The following is a 19,042-nucleotide window of genomic DNA, read 5'->3' as shown; positions in this document are numbered from 1 at the left end:
TTTTAACAATTGTTTAAACACCATACAGCCACAAAGTAGAAGATAAAAGAGGCATAAAAGCTATTTTCATGGACTTACCAAATACCTATGCTTCAACAATTGTGCAATGATAAATATTGACATTACATCCGATTCATACACGATGCACTTTATGACTAGATTGTGTGGCAGTGTCAGTACCTATCAGACCTTTAAAACAAAATACTTGATTTTCTGTATCTTTGGAAGCTGTTGGCTTTCAGACACCAACAATTGTTTGCCAAAATAATTTTTAATGCAGTATAATTTTGAGCTGATATGTTACAAAACAATTTTTCATGAACTTATGTTTTCAGACACAATCTAAAGAGAACTTGTTTTATTTTCAAGTAACAGTCTCAGTGCATTTATCAGTAATTGAGCAAGTCAAAATTTATCTTAATCGGTTATGAATAGGTTCAGATTTTAAAAATGTATATTGTATTTTCTCAACATAGCAACCATTATTATGCTAAAGACAGAAACACAAGACTTACCACATTAATTCCAGAGATTTCACTGACAAAAGTTATAGGTTGAATAGGGATGGAAAAGATCAGGTTTACAGAGGTCAAAAGGTACAAGCTTTCCTCATTTTTCTAACATTAGTATAAGTAAGCAAGTGAATCTGCCTTGTAATTTTTCCTTTAGTGTGTTACAAATGAATGAAAAGAAACATTTTCCTACATTTTTCTTTCACCTAATCCAAGTTTATGTTACTTCTGTGTTCTAAAACATTTAATTTCCTCACAATTAGAAACATTTCAGGCACAATACTGCCACAAAACATTGTATCAACAACAGCAAGATACGCTGATTAGCGTATTTTGTATTCATAACATCAATATTAATGTATGGGTTTATTGAGAAAATCATACATGATGATATGAAAAAGAGAAAATTGCACGAATGTTCATCTTTGTTTTAAGGTTCCACTCAAAAGTTTCATAGTTTGCACAGGGTTTGACTTTAAAAGAAATATAGTTTCCCAGGTTCTCCTCACTGGTTATAATGGCTATTTAAAAAAGACCTTTTCTATGTTAGATATCATTAAAATAATTGTATATTTCCATTGTTTTGGTGTTTGATTGTTGAGTGTAAATAGGGTTATAAAGTATAGTTTGGCCTTACTTCAGATATGCACCTCTCAAAAGACTATTATCTCCGCTTGGTCATCTTCACTTCCTGGACTTAACAGGTAAATTGAAGAAAAAAACTAACGTTATTTTTTATAGCTCTACTAGTCATAGACTAGAGGAGCGTATGGGATGATCTGTTGTATGTCATCCATTCATCATCTGACTGTCTGTTAGCATGTTTGTTATCACTACTTCTCTAAACTATAGCCTTGAAACTTTACACACATTCATCAATGAAACTGGTTTTCCTTGGACATCCAAAATCGCTGCCACAGTGGCCATCTTGAAAGTCTTGTTCTCACTACTATTCCTGAATGAATGGTCATATGAACATGTGGTTTGCATGAAAAGACTTCTTATATTGTCAAGATGGTCCTGAATGAAAATTGTACCTAACTGACATCCAATATGGCTGCCACAGTGGATATCTTGAAAATCTTGTTATCGTTACTGCTCCTACATGGATGGACATATCAACATGGGGTTTTCATTAAAAGACTTCTTATGATGTCTGGTTTATCATAATTGAAAATGGTGCTGATCCGACATCCAATATGGCCATCATGGCAGCCATTTTGAAAAATCTTATCGCCACTATTCCTAGATGGATGGTTATATCAACATATGGTTTTCACTAAAAAGGCTTCTTATGCTGTCTAGTTGGTCCTGATTGAAAATTGTGCCAATCTGACGTCTAATATGGCCACCATGGCAGCCATATTGAAAATCTTGTTATTGCAACTCCTTCTGAATTAATGGTCATGTCAATGGGGTTTTCACTAAAAGACTTCTTATTTTTCCTGGCTGGTCCTGAATGAAATGGTGCTGATCTGATGTCCAATATGGCCGCCACAACAGCCATCTTGAACATCTTGTTATTGCTACTCCTCCTGAATGGAAAGTCATATCTTGAAGTTATGGTTATCTTTACTGCTCTCCAAATGGATGGCTATATCAACATGGGGCCTTCACCAATAGGATTCTTATAATACCTTGTTGGTCCTAAATGAAAATGGTGCCAGTCGTATATCCAATATGGCTGCCACGACGACTGTCTTAAAAATAGTCTTTTAGACAAAACGCATGTTGAATGGATGATCATTTTGATGGGTTTTTCACCAAGTCCTACATGAAACTGGTGTCAGTATTACGTCAAAATATGGCTATCATGACGACAAACTTTAAATATTGTTGTCACTACTCCCCTTGAATGAATGATCATTATGACACGTGGTTTTCACCAATACACTTTTAATGATGTCTACTTTGTCCTAAATGAAATTGGTGCTAAGTTGACATCCAGTATGAGTACCACAGCCGCGAATTTGAAAATATTGTTATTGCTGAAGGATACGGGAGATGATTTTAATACTCGACAGTTAAAATGAAGAAATTGTCTTATCTTGAATTCCTGGAAATTCAAAATGCCCAGTAGAGCGTCAGTCCCATTGAGGGACTCGGGTTCTATTTTATATTTCATTTATTGCACTTTTAGAAGTTAGTATTTTCTACTGTCACAAATTATTTTTCTCTGTTTTAATAACTGCTAAAGTTTGTGTACATTTGACTATTTCAAGTTCATTTCTCGAGCACATGGGTGCAGCCATTTTTCTATGCGCTGTCTACCTTAGGCAGCATGCAGTTTCCCTCATATCACATATAAAGACATTTTTAGTCACAGTACATGAAAGCAGGATAGAAGTGTGTCAACATTCTCTAAATTCTGCTTGTTGCAAATGTACACTTCACCTTATACCAGTCTGGGTTTAAGAAGTACATAATACCAATAAGCAGAAAGTTACATGTTTGTGCTTGCCGAATTCTTCCTCTTGCAAGAGACCGCTCCAGTGGACTAGTGGTTAGAGCGTCCGCCTCGGATGCGGGAGGTCGTGGGTTCGAACTCCGGCCAAGTCATACCAAAGACTTACAAAATGGTACTAACAGCAGCCTCGCTTGGCGCTCAGCATTAAGTGGTCAGTGTTAGGACTGGTTGGCCTGGTGTCAGGATAATGTGGCTGGGTGGGACATCGTGCTACGTGTCGGCGGCATGATACCCCAGTGCTAGACATCAATATAAACTGCCTCACTGCAGACATCGTAGCGATATGACTGAAAAATTGTTAAAAGCTACGTTAAAAATCCTTATCACACACACTCCTCTTGCATGAATGATGAAACCAGATATACAAAATAAATTTTAGAATACAAGATGCATACGTTTCAATAGAACAATTTATAAACATTACCAATCTAATCCAAATTAGAGATTCAAATGAATAATTTGTAATTTATAACTGAAGAAACATTATGAAATATAAATACTGTTAGAAGAAATGTACAATTGTTGGCTAGCATAAACTCTGCGTAATGTGGTAATGAAAGAGCTGATTATAGTTGCACAATTTTATTTCATGTAAAGTCATGTCTAAGTTTATAAATATAAATACACCAGGCACTAATCTGTCTACCAGTGCAGTGGTGTCAATCAGGTATCGTTGCACTTTATTTTGCCTTCCAAGTTGTTTAAATGCGTTTTTGGTCACAGCCAAAGCACAGACTGTTCAACGAGACCAGCCTATATACCGTAAATGTATTAGACAGTCATGCTCCTATTGTATCTTTAAAGTAAGGTTTACACACAATGCTACCTGGTGATCACAAAACTGTTTACAAATATATTCGTATCCTCTGTACAATTGCAAACAGTTAAACAAAACACCTTTACAGTGTATTTTGACTTTTCAAAGGTATAATTCAAGTAAACTGGAAATTAAGCTGTGAGATATATGTATGTATGTATGTATATATATATATATATATATATATATATATATATATATATATATATATATATATATATATATATATATATATATATATATATATATATATATATATATATATATATATATATATATATATATATATATTATGACATACATATTTAAAATAAAATGTTTTTTATGCACCGTAAATATACTTCAATTCTAAGTACGTCAAAATGACGTTGTCTAGTGAGAATAGCCAAATTGAATTTTGTCTAGTGATAATAGTCAACTTGACATTTTTCTAGTGAGAATAGCCAAATTGATATTTTTCTAGTAAGAGTAGCCAAATTTATATTTTTCTAGTTTGCCAAATTGACGTTTGTCTAATAGGAATAACCAACTTAAGATTTGGCTAGTGAGAATAGTAAACCTGAGGTTTGTCTAATAAGAATAATCAAAGTGACGTTTTTCTAGTGAGAATAGCCAAACTGAGATTTGTCTAGTTAGATTTTTAGTTATAAACAATCTTAATTCTAAGGAAAGCACAACAGCATATGTAACTTTCTAATAATTTCTGAATCGTATATATGTAAGATGTCTCCGAAGCTCATTGGTAAAGCAATGAACTCTCATTTTCGAGGTCTGACACGTGACTGACAATTGTCGACGGTTGCAATATTTCGCGATTTTTCATTAATCAGTAGGGGTCCTCCTCCCATTAACTGCTCGAAATTCAACAGAATATAAAGCAAACCCTCCCACCATATCATTATTTGGTGGCTGATCTTTCGCATGCTCCCGGGGTTGATTATTGGGGGGGGGGGGCAACACTATGATGAAAGTAGAGAAGGCTCCGTTTATTTTATGTGCTTTCCTTAAAACAAACATTATATGTATTTGTGCCGTCCTTAGAATTAACTTATAACATTAAGATTATATCGTTTTCTACATACAGTACTGAGTAAAATTACAGCGTCTATTTATTTTCTATTTTCCAGAACACTTTATAAAATAACTGTATATTATATATTTCTGGAAAGTTATTTTTTGTTTATATTTTTGGGAAAACGCCCATCTCGTTACCTTATCTGCGACAAATTTTACAGAACGCGGGTAAATATTAAAATATTTACCAGCAGCACATATCGATGGAAATATTATTTTTTCGCCAGTCTTTACATTTATAGATACAACTGATCTTGCAAGTTTTAAATGTTTGCCAGTATTTTCAAATCTGCTGTTCTGTCTTTATTTGATATTTCAGATTAGATAAATTATTATCGATTTTGATACCGTTGATATGATCACAAGACCGTCTTCGTGTACTCCGTAATAACATTCGAATATAAATATGTTACATTAATAATGTTTATTCCCATTAGTATTAATTTGGAGATAAGCATGTATTAGTGACAGTACCGACTAAAGTGTTTTTAGTCGACAGTTTCTGATTGCACCATCATTATTTGCTTCATAATTTTTGATGATATGATGTCTCACAAATTCATTTTGTTCCATTCATATATAATATTTTTTGTTTAAATGATTATTTGTCTAGGTCATTACTTTAAAATCTGGCTACATTGTTTTCTGCACTTTGTATAACTTTGTCATTATCATCATAATATCTTTTCAGCTCTCTGTATTTTTACCACCACCTTGCATACACTACTGCGTTTCTCCTCTAACTCCAATACCACACTTCACACACGGTTTCGGTCATAGAATTCCGTTACGAACGCTTTGTGAATGGTATCCGCAGAATTCGTTTATGTAGACTTTGTTACAAGGAGTCGTAGAACCTATCATCAACCACTTGCATTTGTTCTTTTCATCAATAAACGAACCATTACTGGATTTTGACCTGACTGAATTTGCTTGCATCGAGTCACTTAAGTTTGCCGAAGGTTTTTATTCACTTTGTAATGTCTAGTTCAGCAAAAATTTTTCACAAAGACATTGGGCTCCAACAGTATTGTTACGATATATGCTCGATGTAAAAATACAGATATTTCTTACAGTAAGTAAAGAAATTATATCATATCGTATACAGAAAGAAGTTTGGTTACCATAAGAAAAGAAATTTATGTTGATGCAAATCCTGATATAACCGATTACGAAAATAAAATCGCAAAAATGTCTCGGCAGGAAAAAAAAATCGGTAAATTTACACAAGGAAGATCATTTAATCATAAACAACCTTGTAAAAGATTGATTACAGACGATGCTGAGTTAGATTTTTTGATTGCTGATACAACGAAACAAAATACATTATTAAGTCGAAGTAATGTCAACTTATCGGACGGAACTAAATTAGGTACGACTGTTGGTTATATTGATGGAGAGTCACCGCAGTTTATTCATTTAAGATCTTCAATGCTCGCTTACGTTTCAATAAATCTATTATCGATGATAAATAGAGTTTCTAAGTTTGCTGTCAGAGTCGCTACGGATTCGTTTTATATCAACTAAAAATATTCAGCATTCTTGGAAAAATTGAATATCGGTACGTATACATCATGGGGCGAATAAAGAATAAAACAAGAAAATATACTCGATTATTCTGAATCTGCCGACGTTCAAATCAAACATATTTCTGATAAAAAATAATCAAATATCAAAATTATCATCAGCACCGTCAGTGTATGATCCTGTGACCAGAAATAAGATTGTTTATCTTAATGGACCTCGAAGTTCTGGTAAAGCCATTGACCTATTTAAAAATTTGGGATGAAAGTTTCGTCTTGTACATTCCAACATGCAATGAGCACGATTACATCTGGTCTAGATAATTGTGATGCTTACATAGATGACGCCATCATCTATAACGACATTGAAAATAGCTCTTGGAGACCATTTATAAAATTGGTTGATTCCCTATGAATGTCAGCACCTACGTTTAAGGCTATATCTAAATGCCCTGTGCCTACCAGCATAATGCAGCATGTGCGATTATTGGGTATGGCTGAATATTATCAAAAAGTTCCTCCATTTATTCCATGGATGCTGAACCACTAATCCATTTTTTTAGTACGAGAACCAAGTTTCATTGCTAGGACAAATGTCAGGAAAGCTTTTAATAAGTTAATGGGCGTACTTACGAGCGTACCAGTTTTTTCAGCTCAAGATTTCAGTAAATCTTTTAAAATGTATGTTGACGCAAGTGATGTAGGGTAAGGTGGAGTATTGATTCAAGAAGACAAAAATTATGTATATCATCGTATTTGCTATCTTCTAAGAAACTGAATAAACACCAGATAAATTACTGGACGACGAAGAACGACTCATTCGTTATGTAACACGTTAGTTCAGCTCCTTCTGTTGTGTTCAGTAAAAAAAAAATTTCACTGGCAAAATGAAAGACAAAAATCAATGAGAATTAAGGTGGGATTTGATGTTTCCGCAATACAAATTTGATATACAACGCATCAAAGTAAATTTAATTTATTGCACATGCACTTTCACGTGTATAAAAGTATAATATTGCTTATGTGTATTTTGTGTCACTCACACTACTTCATCTAATGTATAAATCGTTTTATTTTATGCGGAGGTGTGCTATGTATAGTTAGTTCGTATAATTTGTTGGCTCTTTTTATGACTGTGCTATGTGTATCTATATTTTGTACATGACCAGGGATATTTCTCTTATAAACAAGATGATACATACCTGAATATTTCTTTTCAATTGTAGATTAAATATTCATTGTTGATGGTAAACAAGGTTATAGTCTTAATTCTGACCCTAGAAACTTCTAGAATGGACGTTTCCATTAAGGGAAATGGTAACGGTGACAATGATTCAGCACATATAATCTTTTTTATCTAACATTTCTCATTATTGTGTTCAGTTTTTAATTTGGGTGGGTTTACTTATTCAAACTTTAATGAACTGGAAGAAGAAATTGCTCACCAATAATATTCTTGGACAAGAACATTAATTTCGAATTATTATGAATTCAGATAATAACAACGTTGGGATATAGTATTGTGATACAAAAAGAAGACCATTAGCACATCGACACAATACAGTTCACTGGCACATTATCACGTTCGAAACTACCACGTAATCACAACTGTAAAATATAAAACTAATATATAACTATAACATAATGTTATTGATACAATATACTGCAGGAAATGATAAAATATAGAATGCATGTATTTTACATTATACTGTATATATTACAAATGCGATTGATACTAAAAACTTCTATCAGATAAAAGACATTAATGTGTTAAATGTCACCTACGTAGTACAGTGTCTATTTTAATACAAGGAAGAAAATCCCATAGCAATATTAAGCAAAATAATAGATCAATTGAAATTATACTCAGAACGTTTGCTAACTGATAATCAGTGGCATTTATATCAGTATCATTATTATTATTATTATTATTGTTATTATTATTATTATTATTATTATTATTATTATTATTATTATTATTATTATTAATTGTTTTATTACTTAAAACAGGCTTTAATGTGCGCCAAAGCTTTACTCATCATAATGCTATTAAAAAATATTGAAAACGTAGTTAGAAGCTCTAAGCGCTTTATAATATTAGATGAAGAAAAAAAACCATACCCAACGAGAATAGTAAACCAGCACCAAGAAACGAAACATCATGAAAATGCAATAATTAGGTCTCACTGGATAGTTTCGTATTTTGACACCTACCTAATTTTAAGGTAGAAGGCATGAAACGAATTATCACAAGCCTAGCATATATACATTCACACAGAAGCTACATCTGAAATTTGGTTAAGATTTAGTTTGAGTTGGAAATGGGTTGGCTTGTTGGTGACTGCCTGTACAGTTAGACGAGCATTGGAGATCAAATGCTTAACTTGGACTGCAAATTAGCAGCCGACTTGGCTTACGTATTTACATGTGTCTGCTACAGAAGTGAATATCGAAACATCTGAAAAGCATGCTAATTTGTTATAGTACTAGTGAACTTTATTCATGCATAAGGCACAAACTGATTCTTTCAGCTGCCTTGTCACAGGAAAATATTCAAAATAGCGCTTTGCTATCAAAAATGAATTTAAAATTCATGGGTTATTGGCAGTGTTGGTTCAGTATAAAAGCCACCAGTTGCGTCAGTAATTAACCTGATTGCCACAGTCAAAATCTCACATGTACGCTTTTTACACAAAAAAACATTAGTTTGTTTTTATTTGTATCTTCAGTGTAAAATTGTTCTCATTTGTCTGTAATAAGTCATTGTCGGATGAAAATTAACCAGATAAACTGTCCAGTGAGCCCTTAAAGATGAAACAATGTTGTGTCTTCGAAATCTGCTTATGTACTCGAAATACGCGAATTTTCTGAGCACTCGTGGACGCAGTTATGATGTCCTTGGGTAATTCGTTCGGCGCACCTGGGCCTTGCTACGAAATCTAATGTTGATCTTATGATTTCGTTTTAACAGAAGGAACAATGAGAATGTCAGCGTTAAAGAAGAGAAGCTCTAGATCGGATGTATATATAGGTGAGGTCCGATGACAATATTGGATTGGAGCCAGTCATTGAAATGTAGCATAGTGAACAGATTTTATATCTGATTCTGGAATAAACGGGTAGCTTGTTGAAGGTAAAGATCAGGTGGAGGTGTGCTCAGCTCTTCTTACCCTGTAGTAGATTCTAAGACAATCAGAGATATGTGATTAACAATAATATATTGGACATTATAAGGAAAACACAAGTGTTTCAGAGGTGGCAAGAGGAACAAAATTGCCAGTTCACATGATGTATCACATTTCCAGATGTACAGCCTTGTATATGTTCATGACATGTTGCTGTAAAGAAAAAGTACTGTAGAGAGTGACACCTAGATTTCGTGCTGACTGTTTGATTTTAATTTTGGTATTGATGATACTTGTTGCTCGAGGTAAAATATGTGAATGTGACATTATATGCATCTTCATTTAAATGGCTTCAATTTTATTTAATTTAATTGTATCATTATTTATATGCAGCTTGTTACGTGTCATATAGAAATTGCTCCTTTCTACACTGTGTCCTTGCAATTTGCATGGTATTTACTTTACAACAGATCTTATGTCAATAAATACATCACATAATCTGATTGAGCCACCTTTCTTCGCAAGAAGACATTAACATTATTTTTCAACTAATTAAGCTTTGCCGCTTTCTTCAGAAATTCAGATTTCTCGACATCATGGTGCAAACCATTTTCTTTCATAATTTGGACAACATAATCAAATGGATGGTTATTGATATTAGCATAACCGCCTTGTTCCGGGACCGCCCAACTCAAAACAACGCCCTCCCTGGCATGTCTATTAATATTATTGATATAAACACGTTCAAACTCTCTTGAAATGTGCTCAAAGACTTCAAGACTTATCACCCAGTCATAAAGTGGTAAACCATATTGGTAAAGTGACAAGTCCAGGGATTTAACTTTGCCCTGACTTGTATCATTGCAAAATGGCGCGCAGTCGTAAGCGTCGTTTGTAATCCGTTTACCAGATTTCTCCATCAGATGTTTATATTTTCCAGGCCCATCACCGAAACTTACCACACGTTTTCCTTTAAAAAGTTCGGACAATGCCAAAGCAAGATTCTCGTCGGCAAAGTATTGACCAGAAGTATGGCACCACCTCCCAGTCTGTCTGGTGTGCGAACCATTTGACTTGTAAAGGCTCTAAATAATAATAAAAACAATAATAATAATAATAATAATAGCAGTAACGATGATAATGCTAATAATAATGATGATGATGATGATGGAACAAGATGAGCAAAAACAAAAATAACAACAAGAGCAAGAAAAAAAGAATAACAAGAAAAAGAATTGGAAGAAGGAAATTATTATCATAACGATATTGCACATATACTCATTTTAATTGGCTTCTACCGTGAAGAGTCTAAATACGAGATAATTCAGTGCCAGTCCGTTTTACTATAGAGCCTTGACTTATTGTGTCCGTTTCTGATTCGTACGATCTTATTGGTATCATCATCATATATCGAAAGAGTGAGAGACAGAGAGAGAGACAGAAAGAAAGAAACAGACATACAACATGAGACAGAGAGAGGGAAATAAAGACACATGGAGAGAGAGAGAATGTTTCTTTCATAGTGATAGGTACACCTAAATACCTGTACCAATAAGAACAATGGAAACGGTTTTGGAGTGTTCAGATATGATAAGGATACCAACTGTTTATTCTAGTCTTACTTGGCATTGCATTTGTCCAATTTTCCGCTGAAATTCATTTGCTTTCTTTGATGCTTCATTCCTCTGTCGTATCAGAATATGTATTATGCTACAGTCTTTAGAAAGTGGATCCGATGCCAACTCGCATAGTGGTCTGTCATTTATTATTTCACAAGAGGGTATCCCTGGATATTCATTGCGAATGTTTGACATAAGCCATACTACTGCTATCACTGTAACAATAGATAAAATTAATACAATCGTTTTATTGTCCCATTGCAGACAGTACACATGCTTTTTAGGTGTGTGTGTCATTCCGGTTCTGAAACACTGATTGTTACATGAGCTAACTGGTTATTTGAAAGGCCCTATGAGCAGCCGAACTGTGTCTGTAAAGGTGGTTTAATTGTATTCATAGCGACGAAATTAATAAGCGTAATCATGACATCCAATTAACTTACATCCATATCACTGTATCCATGGTATTTCATTCAATGCATCCACAAACATGCATCCAACAAGAATCAAAAGGAATAAGGTTCATGACGACTAAAGAAATATATGTATTAGGTATATTATTCCTCCGATTCGTCATCTAGTTAGATACTATTCCTTTATAAAAATGGATCATTTGTAGAGATTTCCTATTTTAATAAGAAAATAGTTAATTTGCACAAATAAGACACTTATGTAAGGACGGAAACTGATTGTCTACTGACACAAACTAAATTACCGTAATATAATTCCGAGACCTCATGTAAATGCGCACTTTTACATGATTAAAAAATATATACCCTGATCTTTTTAACTTAAGATAAAATTATAACATACTGCAAAGTAACTTTAAAATAATTGATCGTTAAAACTGTAGCGAACGTACCGAAGAAAATGTTAGAATATATTTGGCTTTGAATTTGCAAATGCATACCAGGTCTAAATGATACTACCCAGAAGGTATTATTAATACAGTAACATGTAATCCCAAGTGCTTACTTGTGCAAGTTTCTGAACCAGTGACACATTTTGTACTAGCTGTAGAAATGTCATTCAGACTAACAACTAGCATGAGCAAAGATGAAAACCACATGCCACCTAACTACATGAAGTGTACGCGAACATACTCTTATTTGTTGGGAAAGGAGAAGGTCATTGTGCATACAAAGAAAGTTACACAATATGACTCCACGGTCAACAGGGCAGTAATGTGGAAAAAAATAGCACGAAATACCATTAATATTCCTCAAAATGGACGTTACTAAAATGCTTTTTATACAGCATCGCTAATTTAATCCTATCTGTAACTCATTAAATTTGCAGGTCTTTTGTAGCTAATTTGTTTTAAAATCTTGTGTAAAACGAATTTCGTACTTTTAGTTACATTTGATGGTGTTGATCCGAAAATGTGTGGAACAATCGTATGATATGTGCAACAAACAGCAGTGATGAGGACACAATTGATGTATTGTTGTGGCCTTGTCTTATACTTAGCATCTGCTTATGTATGGATGAAGGATAGAAACTGTGCAAAAGGTGCAAATTCGATTTAACCTTAATAGTGACTTATAGGCCGACAAATAGGGTAGATTTTCCAGTTGTGTTTACAATGTGTTGTTAGATTTCAGTTTGGTTATTTTATTAATTTGCATTCAGGGCAAGGAAGTTGAAATTTGTGTTCAGATTTAGAGTTTTGTTATTTTTACCTTTTCATATTGTTCTTAAGCAAATAATTTTCCTGTCAGTGAAGTAGTTCTTATATATTTTTCATTCATTGAAAAGCATTGAAACTATTACCATGTGTCAAACATGTAAATTTGAATATTTCCATCAGAAAATAGAGTGTCGTATCAATATTACCTCAGTATAATTATTCATTACGGTTTCTTAACATACTATTTAAATATTGCTTCTTTTTACAAATATGCTCTTCCTGTACTTATTTTTCATATTAGTCCTAGAGAATTTTATTTTAATTTCTTTACCCATAGTATATTGAGATATGTATACTTTGGTAATAAGTATACAGCTGCTTTAAAATGGGATATTGCATACCTTAAATGCACGTCTAGTACAATTTTGTTGCTCCAACCCATGTTTGTCTGAGTATTCTGCAGGTAAAACATATTAAACATCTTTCAAATGAATATGTTTATGTAACTGTTCTGCTTGTCAGGTGTTTACAATGCTAGTCGACAAGATTATGTCACATCCCTATTCTTGACTGGTATTTTAGCACATGTTTTAAGTGTATTCCAAGGTTTGCGGAAAACGTCTTATTTTTATCATTCTTTTGGATTTAGGGAAAAAATTTAATTGGAATAATAATGGCATAGATAACTTAAACTTTGCTTGCGTCTTTCTCTGAATGCGTAAAGATGAAATTATTTGAATTACTCAGATTTATTTACAATTTACAAAGGAAATTATCTTGCTTTTTGATGTTCCTTCCAAAAACAAATTGACAGTTTGACGTTTCACCAAGTGTTGAAGGAACTACCTTATCTGCTTATAATAGGGATTTTCCATGCAGACAGTAATGATAAATAATATGATGTTTTCATGTACAAATGCAGCAGTACTGCATATGTCTTCCTATGACGCCATTTTTGTCAAGACTCCTCCACCTTACATGGATGTTGACGTCCTTTAGTTCAACTGTCAACACCCTTTGATTTTCCAAATGTTACAGTTTTTTATAGTTTTTTTTTTCACTTTAATACTATTGGTACCAACATTTTTAATATGTTCATGAGTGGGCTCAATATGCAGGCTGTGGCCAGCTTCTTGTATGCATTCAATAATGACATATAGTTTGACTGAAATGACTCTGTTTGGGTTACATCTTTTATATTAGACATCTTTTGCGGAGATGAACATGTACTGTACTCTGTGAAATATGTGTCATATTCATACATACTTCTCTGTCTTAATTAAATTGTAATGCAATTTAATCATTTAATGATTTTCTTTTTCTTCCCAACTTCCTACTGTTAGTTATTTTTAATTCTTTGGTTTCAAACAGTATTGGGTAGGTGGCCATAGCACCTCAGAAGGTGGATAACTGCATTTCGTAATCGAATGATCATGAGTTCGCTACACTAGACACGAAACACAAAGCCTGACCTTACATCCTGAATAGGAACACTCTGACCATATTTTTTCTCAGAATTGGGCAATGTACCTGATAATAAAAGACTCTGAGAAACGCCTGTGTCTCTTAATAGTTTAATCGGGACAGGTTTGGTAGAATTGTCCAGAGGTGATATAGAACCTCTCAGCATGAATGGCTTATAATTCTCAAAAATAAAATCAGATTGATTTGGTTGATCTAACAAATGTATTGCTTTCAGTACAAGACTCTGACCCTGACCTCTTAAAATAGGAGTATTTGGAAAGTCAGTCTTTATTATGTTGCTTAATTTTCAATCTTTAACAATCAGAAATAGCACGCAATTTCTTGTTGCAATATAGGTCTATACAGTTTTCATTTTGACATTCCTAACCTATGCTGATGTACCAACTCATAACCCCTCAATATACGTTACTCAACCACATCATAATTAACACATTGTTGCAATGACAATGAAGTGTATATTTTGTATGCTTTGTCAATAGGTTCACTTTGTGCAAATATATTTCAACGTTCTCTTGCCCATATTTATATACGTCCTCTTCTATAAGAATTAATAGCATCAAAACATGAGCGTGCACATATAGTGAGGGTCGCTTTTCACTTTTCAGTTCTAATTTTTTAATTTAAATTGCATTTCCCCTTTCTCGTTTTCTCTCTGTATTTTCATCTCTGCTTTTTCATTTATATTTACCTATTGAACACTCCGGTGGCCTAGTGGCTAGAGCGTCCGTCCTGGACGGGGAAGGTTGCTGGATTGAACCCTGGCCGAGTCATACCAAAAACATAAAAATGGTACAGCTTCCACGCTAGGTGCTCAGCATTAAGAGCTTAGTGTTGGCATTTGTTATTCAATTGTGAGGATAATGTGTCTTGGTGGGACAGCGGCATGACATCACTATATACTGCGCTGCAGATATCGTATCGATATGTCTGAAAATGTGTTAAAGCTATGATAAATATCCAAATCGCACACACACACTCCATTTGCATATCTTATCTCTCTCTCTCTCTCTCTCTCTCTCTCTCTCTCTCTCTCTCTCTCTCGCCTCTTCCTGCAACTCTCATTTCTGAAATTGCATTTGTCTTTCTCTTCTTCAAAATAATTCCAGTAGTGATGCAAACAAATTCCAATATTGAACTTGATATGTCAATATCCTCGAATGTGCTACGGTGCCAACAGTCTTAGTGTATCGGGGTGATATAATCCAAAACGTCTTAAATCAATTCAGTACAATTCAAAATAGTGATTTAGTCCAAGAAGAAATAATGAGTACTTCGAAATTCCAGTGAAAATTTTAATGACATAAATCCTCTGAAATATTAACTGAAATGCAACCTAAACTGAGCCCTCAAAACCTGATGTTAAGACATGCAATAAAGAAGTTATGTTACTTCTCCCATTGTAAAAAGCCCCAACATGCAATAACAGAACCAGATTGAATGTTATTTTGAGAAAATTTTAAGTTTTCAATAAAGGCAGGTATCTTACTAAAACTTAAGTTAACAACATGTCATGCAGCAGGTACACATAGCATTCATTTTATTTTAGATAATAACCTTAATATAGAATCTAAAATCATAGATAAATATTACTTATGTATTATATTGTTTACACAAACATAAGAGTTTTGTCAGGTAGGCATTAAACTAAATTACTGATCAAGGTCAGTATCACAATTTGGATATACGTAACAAATAAGCATAAAGGCCAGCAAATAAAAATTAAATATACATCACAAGCGTTGTTACATGTTTTTAAAGTTTCGTTTTCATATGTTAGCGGTATCTAGAGTCTCGGCTATTTAATACATTTATTTATTAAGCGTAAAAATCCTTGCATTGTACCACCTTGTATAATATGTAGAAGGATTTTATTGCAATATACTACTGTAACAATGCATCTTTTGAGAACAGTGTAAAATGAACCTGAAGTTTACAGCATTACAGCATTGTGAGATTCCACTTCAACCAAAATAGAGAATGTCTTTAATCAAGGAGAGCTGAGAAAGTGAATGGAAATGTACTACTGTACAGAACTCCGCTCCCATCTTTATTTTAAACGTGATTGGTGCATTGGTGCATAATTTAGAGTAATGAGGAGGGAATTACCTATCCCTTGTTATATTCGTCTTATGTAATGCCTTATTTCCGCGGTGGTATTGTACAATACAATCCATTGAAATTGTATAGATACTCACATGCACGATCACTTTATGTGAACTATGCTCATTAGATTTATCATTAAAAATATGTGAAGATAACACATTGTAAAGAAGCATTATCTGCTGGTACGAATCGACCTTCAGGATTGCCTTGAAAGTTTACCACGCGTAGTCTAAATGGTTCTAAATGAAACTGATGCCACTCAAATATTCAACATGGCCAACACAGCATCCATCTTGACAATATTGTTCTCGCTCCTTCTGAGTGGATAGTCAGACCAATATGAGGTTCTCACCAACAGATTTCTTGTAATGTCTTGGTCCTAAATTAAAATGGTGCCGATGTGAAGTTAGGTATGGCCACTATGGTTGGCATCTTGAAAATCGTTTTGTTACCCCACACTAGAAAGTTATATAGCCATCGGGTCTTCGCGGATAAATGTATGATTTCTAGTCTGTTCTAAAAGATATGGTGCCGATCTGATGTCTAATATGGACACAACAGTGTTGCTTTTGTCCTATTAGTTTAATCTTCTTGGAGGACTTGAACTTGTAAAAAAAATGAAGATTATGTCAGATGTTCAAAAGTTGGGAATAAAAAATAACTGAATCTGCTTTATGCGCTCCCCCTCACCTATTTCGTATAATTGTTATAGTTGTAAATCTCGTCATGAGTTACTAGCACGAGTCATCAATTTGATGCAGAATATAATAAACCCTCGTATAATTATTATTAGGAAATTTCAGAATTTACTGCCTTGATGCCAGGAAGAAGTTTATGTTCGTCTAGGGCATTATCCCGTGAGCAGAGAGAAAACATTAAGAGAGGTCGTGTACAGTTAGTAATTCTTTATGATTTGCAATTGTCATACTTTGCGATCTCCCCAAAGTACATATATCATCACCTTTGTGTATGATCACATATATCGCAATCTTCTTTGACATAATGGTCCATAGTTTCTATAATCAGTCTAGTCCTGTTAAAATGTGTCATTTCCATTTTGTGGTCCGTGACAAAATTAATGATTGGAGCAAGTTTTTTGAACAACAGGTACTATATATTTATATATATCTTAAAAACCACCATGGCTTTTATAGCGTTGGTATAAAGCAATTTGATATACCAGTACTATTGGCATATCAATTTGTGATCCGCCAATGAAGCAATAATATGCATATATAAACATTCTTGCAAAGGCGCCCTTGCTATTGTGCTGTCCACTTATTAATCACTCGTGACGTGTGAAACTAACCATACAAATATTAATAATCCCCTTTTTTAAATGAATGCACAATTTCATTGCAATCCTTTCTGCTTTCAGATCACCCTCCCCTCTCATTCATAAGGGATAAAATGATCAGAAATATAGATTGAGTGAAATACAGAATTTTGGCTGCACGAAAACCTTGAAATTGGACTTCCAAGTAACATACAAGAAAATTGTTCGTTGTAACGGTTATTTGTGCACTAGCCTTGGGATTCATATAATCAATGATAGAAAGTTACATGCCTGTCGACATCATACGGTACATTTCATGGTTACGTGGAACTCATACATGTACTATGATGTGTGTGTGATCTGAATTTTTGGCGTAGCTTTAGCAAGTTTACAATCATATTGCTACAATATCTGTAGTGTGGCAGTTTATAGTGATGTCATGTACTGTGTAACCATGCCGCAGACATGTAGCACGATATCCCCCGCCAGTCATATTATCCTGACACCAGGCCGACCAGTCCTAACACTAACTTCCTAATGATATGCGCCTAGCGAGGCAGCAGTACCACTTTATACGTCTTTGGTATGACTCGACCGGGGTTCAAAGCCGCGATCTTCCGCATCCGACGCGGACGCGCTAACCATTAGTCCACCGAAGTTTTCAATAGTGTGATATGGTTAATGCTTCGTTGTTCTTTCTTGAACCTATTCTAATGTTCCAAATTCGAGTATTATTAAATAAATATGAAAATATCAAACGTTCCCACCTCTCTCTGTCTCTCTCTGTCTCTCTCTCTCTCTCTCTCTCTCTCTCTTTATCTGTCACTTCCTCTCTTTCTGGACCATAATAGCAAGATAAGTGCGAAAATCTAAAAAAGGACGAGCTAATAGGAGGATTTGTGTTTCTATTATCCCACGATGCCTCTGGACTTAATATGATGGTAACACTAACATCCATATGCTAGTACGTGACGGGCTGAGCGTTCGTGCCAATGATTGAGCTAATCATGTGTTTGTAGTGTTCTACTTTCTTCATTTCGTGTTGAAATCATAAATGTTTCTTATATTGACTTAATCAATGTAAAAAAAAATAGAAACTAAAATAAGAAAATGATCAACTTATCAAATTGCGAAGATGATTTTAAATAGCAACATACTGCATTTTCTATTGGTTACACTCGGTAGGGATATGATTAGTTCATTCACGCGGTCAATACACAGTTGCCTGTAGTCAACCTTAAACATCATTCCAAGCGGAAACACATGTATATGCATGTGATATGAATAAAATATATGTACAGTATGTACGCTGTATCCTGTAAAAACCGCTCGTATAAACTTGTCATTGAAAGGATATTCGACAAGCCTGTTATTCTTTTAATGAAAAATGTATACTCGTGGCATATCACTG

At 34.1% G+C, this 19,042-nt stretch overlaps 1 long non-coding RNA gene across 2 annotated transcripts; it reads right to left on the bottom strand.

The window, feature by feature from the left end:
* Window positions 1-865: 865 nt before the first annotated feature.
* Window positions 866-11,663, bottom strand: LOC149795442 (uncharacterized). 2 transcript variants are annotated; one of them, XR_016422330.1, is made up of 3 exons: window positions 11,141-11,663; window positions 10,478-10,603; window positions 866-3,266 (listed from the first exon to the last, which is right to left on the bottom strand). It is a non-coding gene; the product is annotated as an uncharacterized LOC149795442 (long non-coding RNA). The 2 variants fall into 2 exon arrangements; XR_016422329.1 differs by lacking the exon at window positions 866-3,266 and adding an exon at window positions 8,029-9,731.
* Window positions 11,664-19,042: the final 7,379 nt, after the last annotated feature.

Source organism: Sinohyriopsis cumingii, chromosome 7 (assembly GCF_028554795.1).
Source record: "Sinohyriopsis cumingii isolate HCF-2022 chromosome 7, ASM2855479v2, whole genome shotgun sequence".
Lineage (NCBI taxonomy): Eukaryota > Metazoa > Mollusca > Bivalvia > Unionida > Unionidae > Sinohyriopsis > Sinohyriopsis cumingii.
Note: the sequence above shows the minus strand (reverse complement) of the source record. Positions and strands in the feature narration are given on the sequence as shown.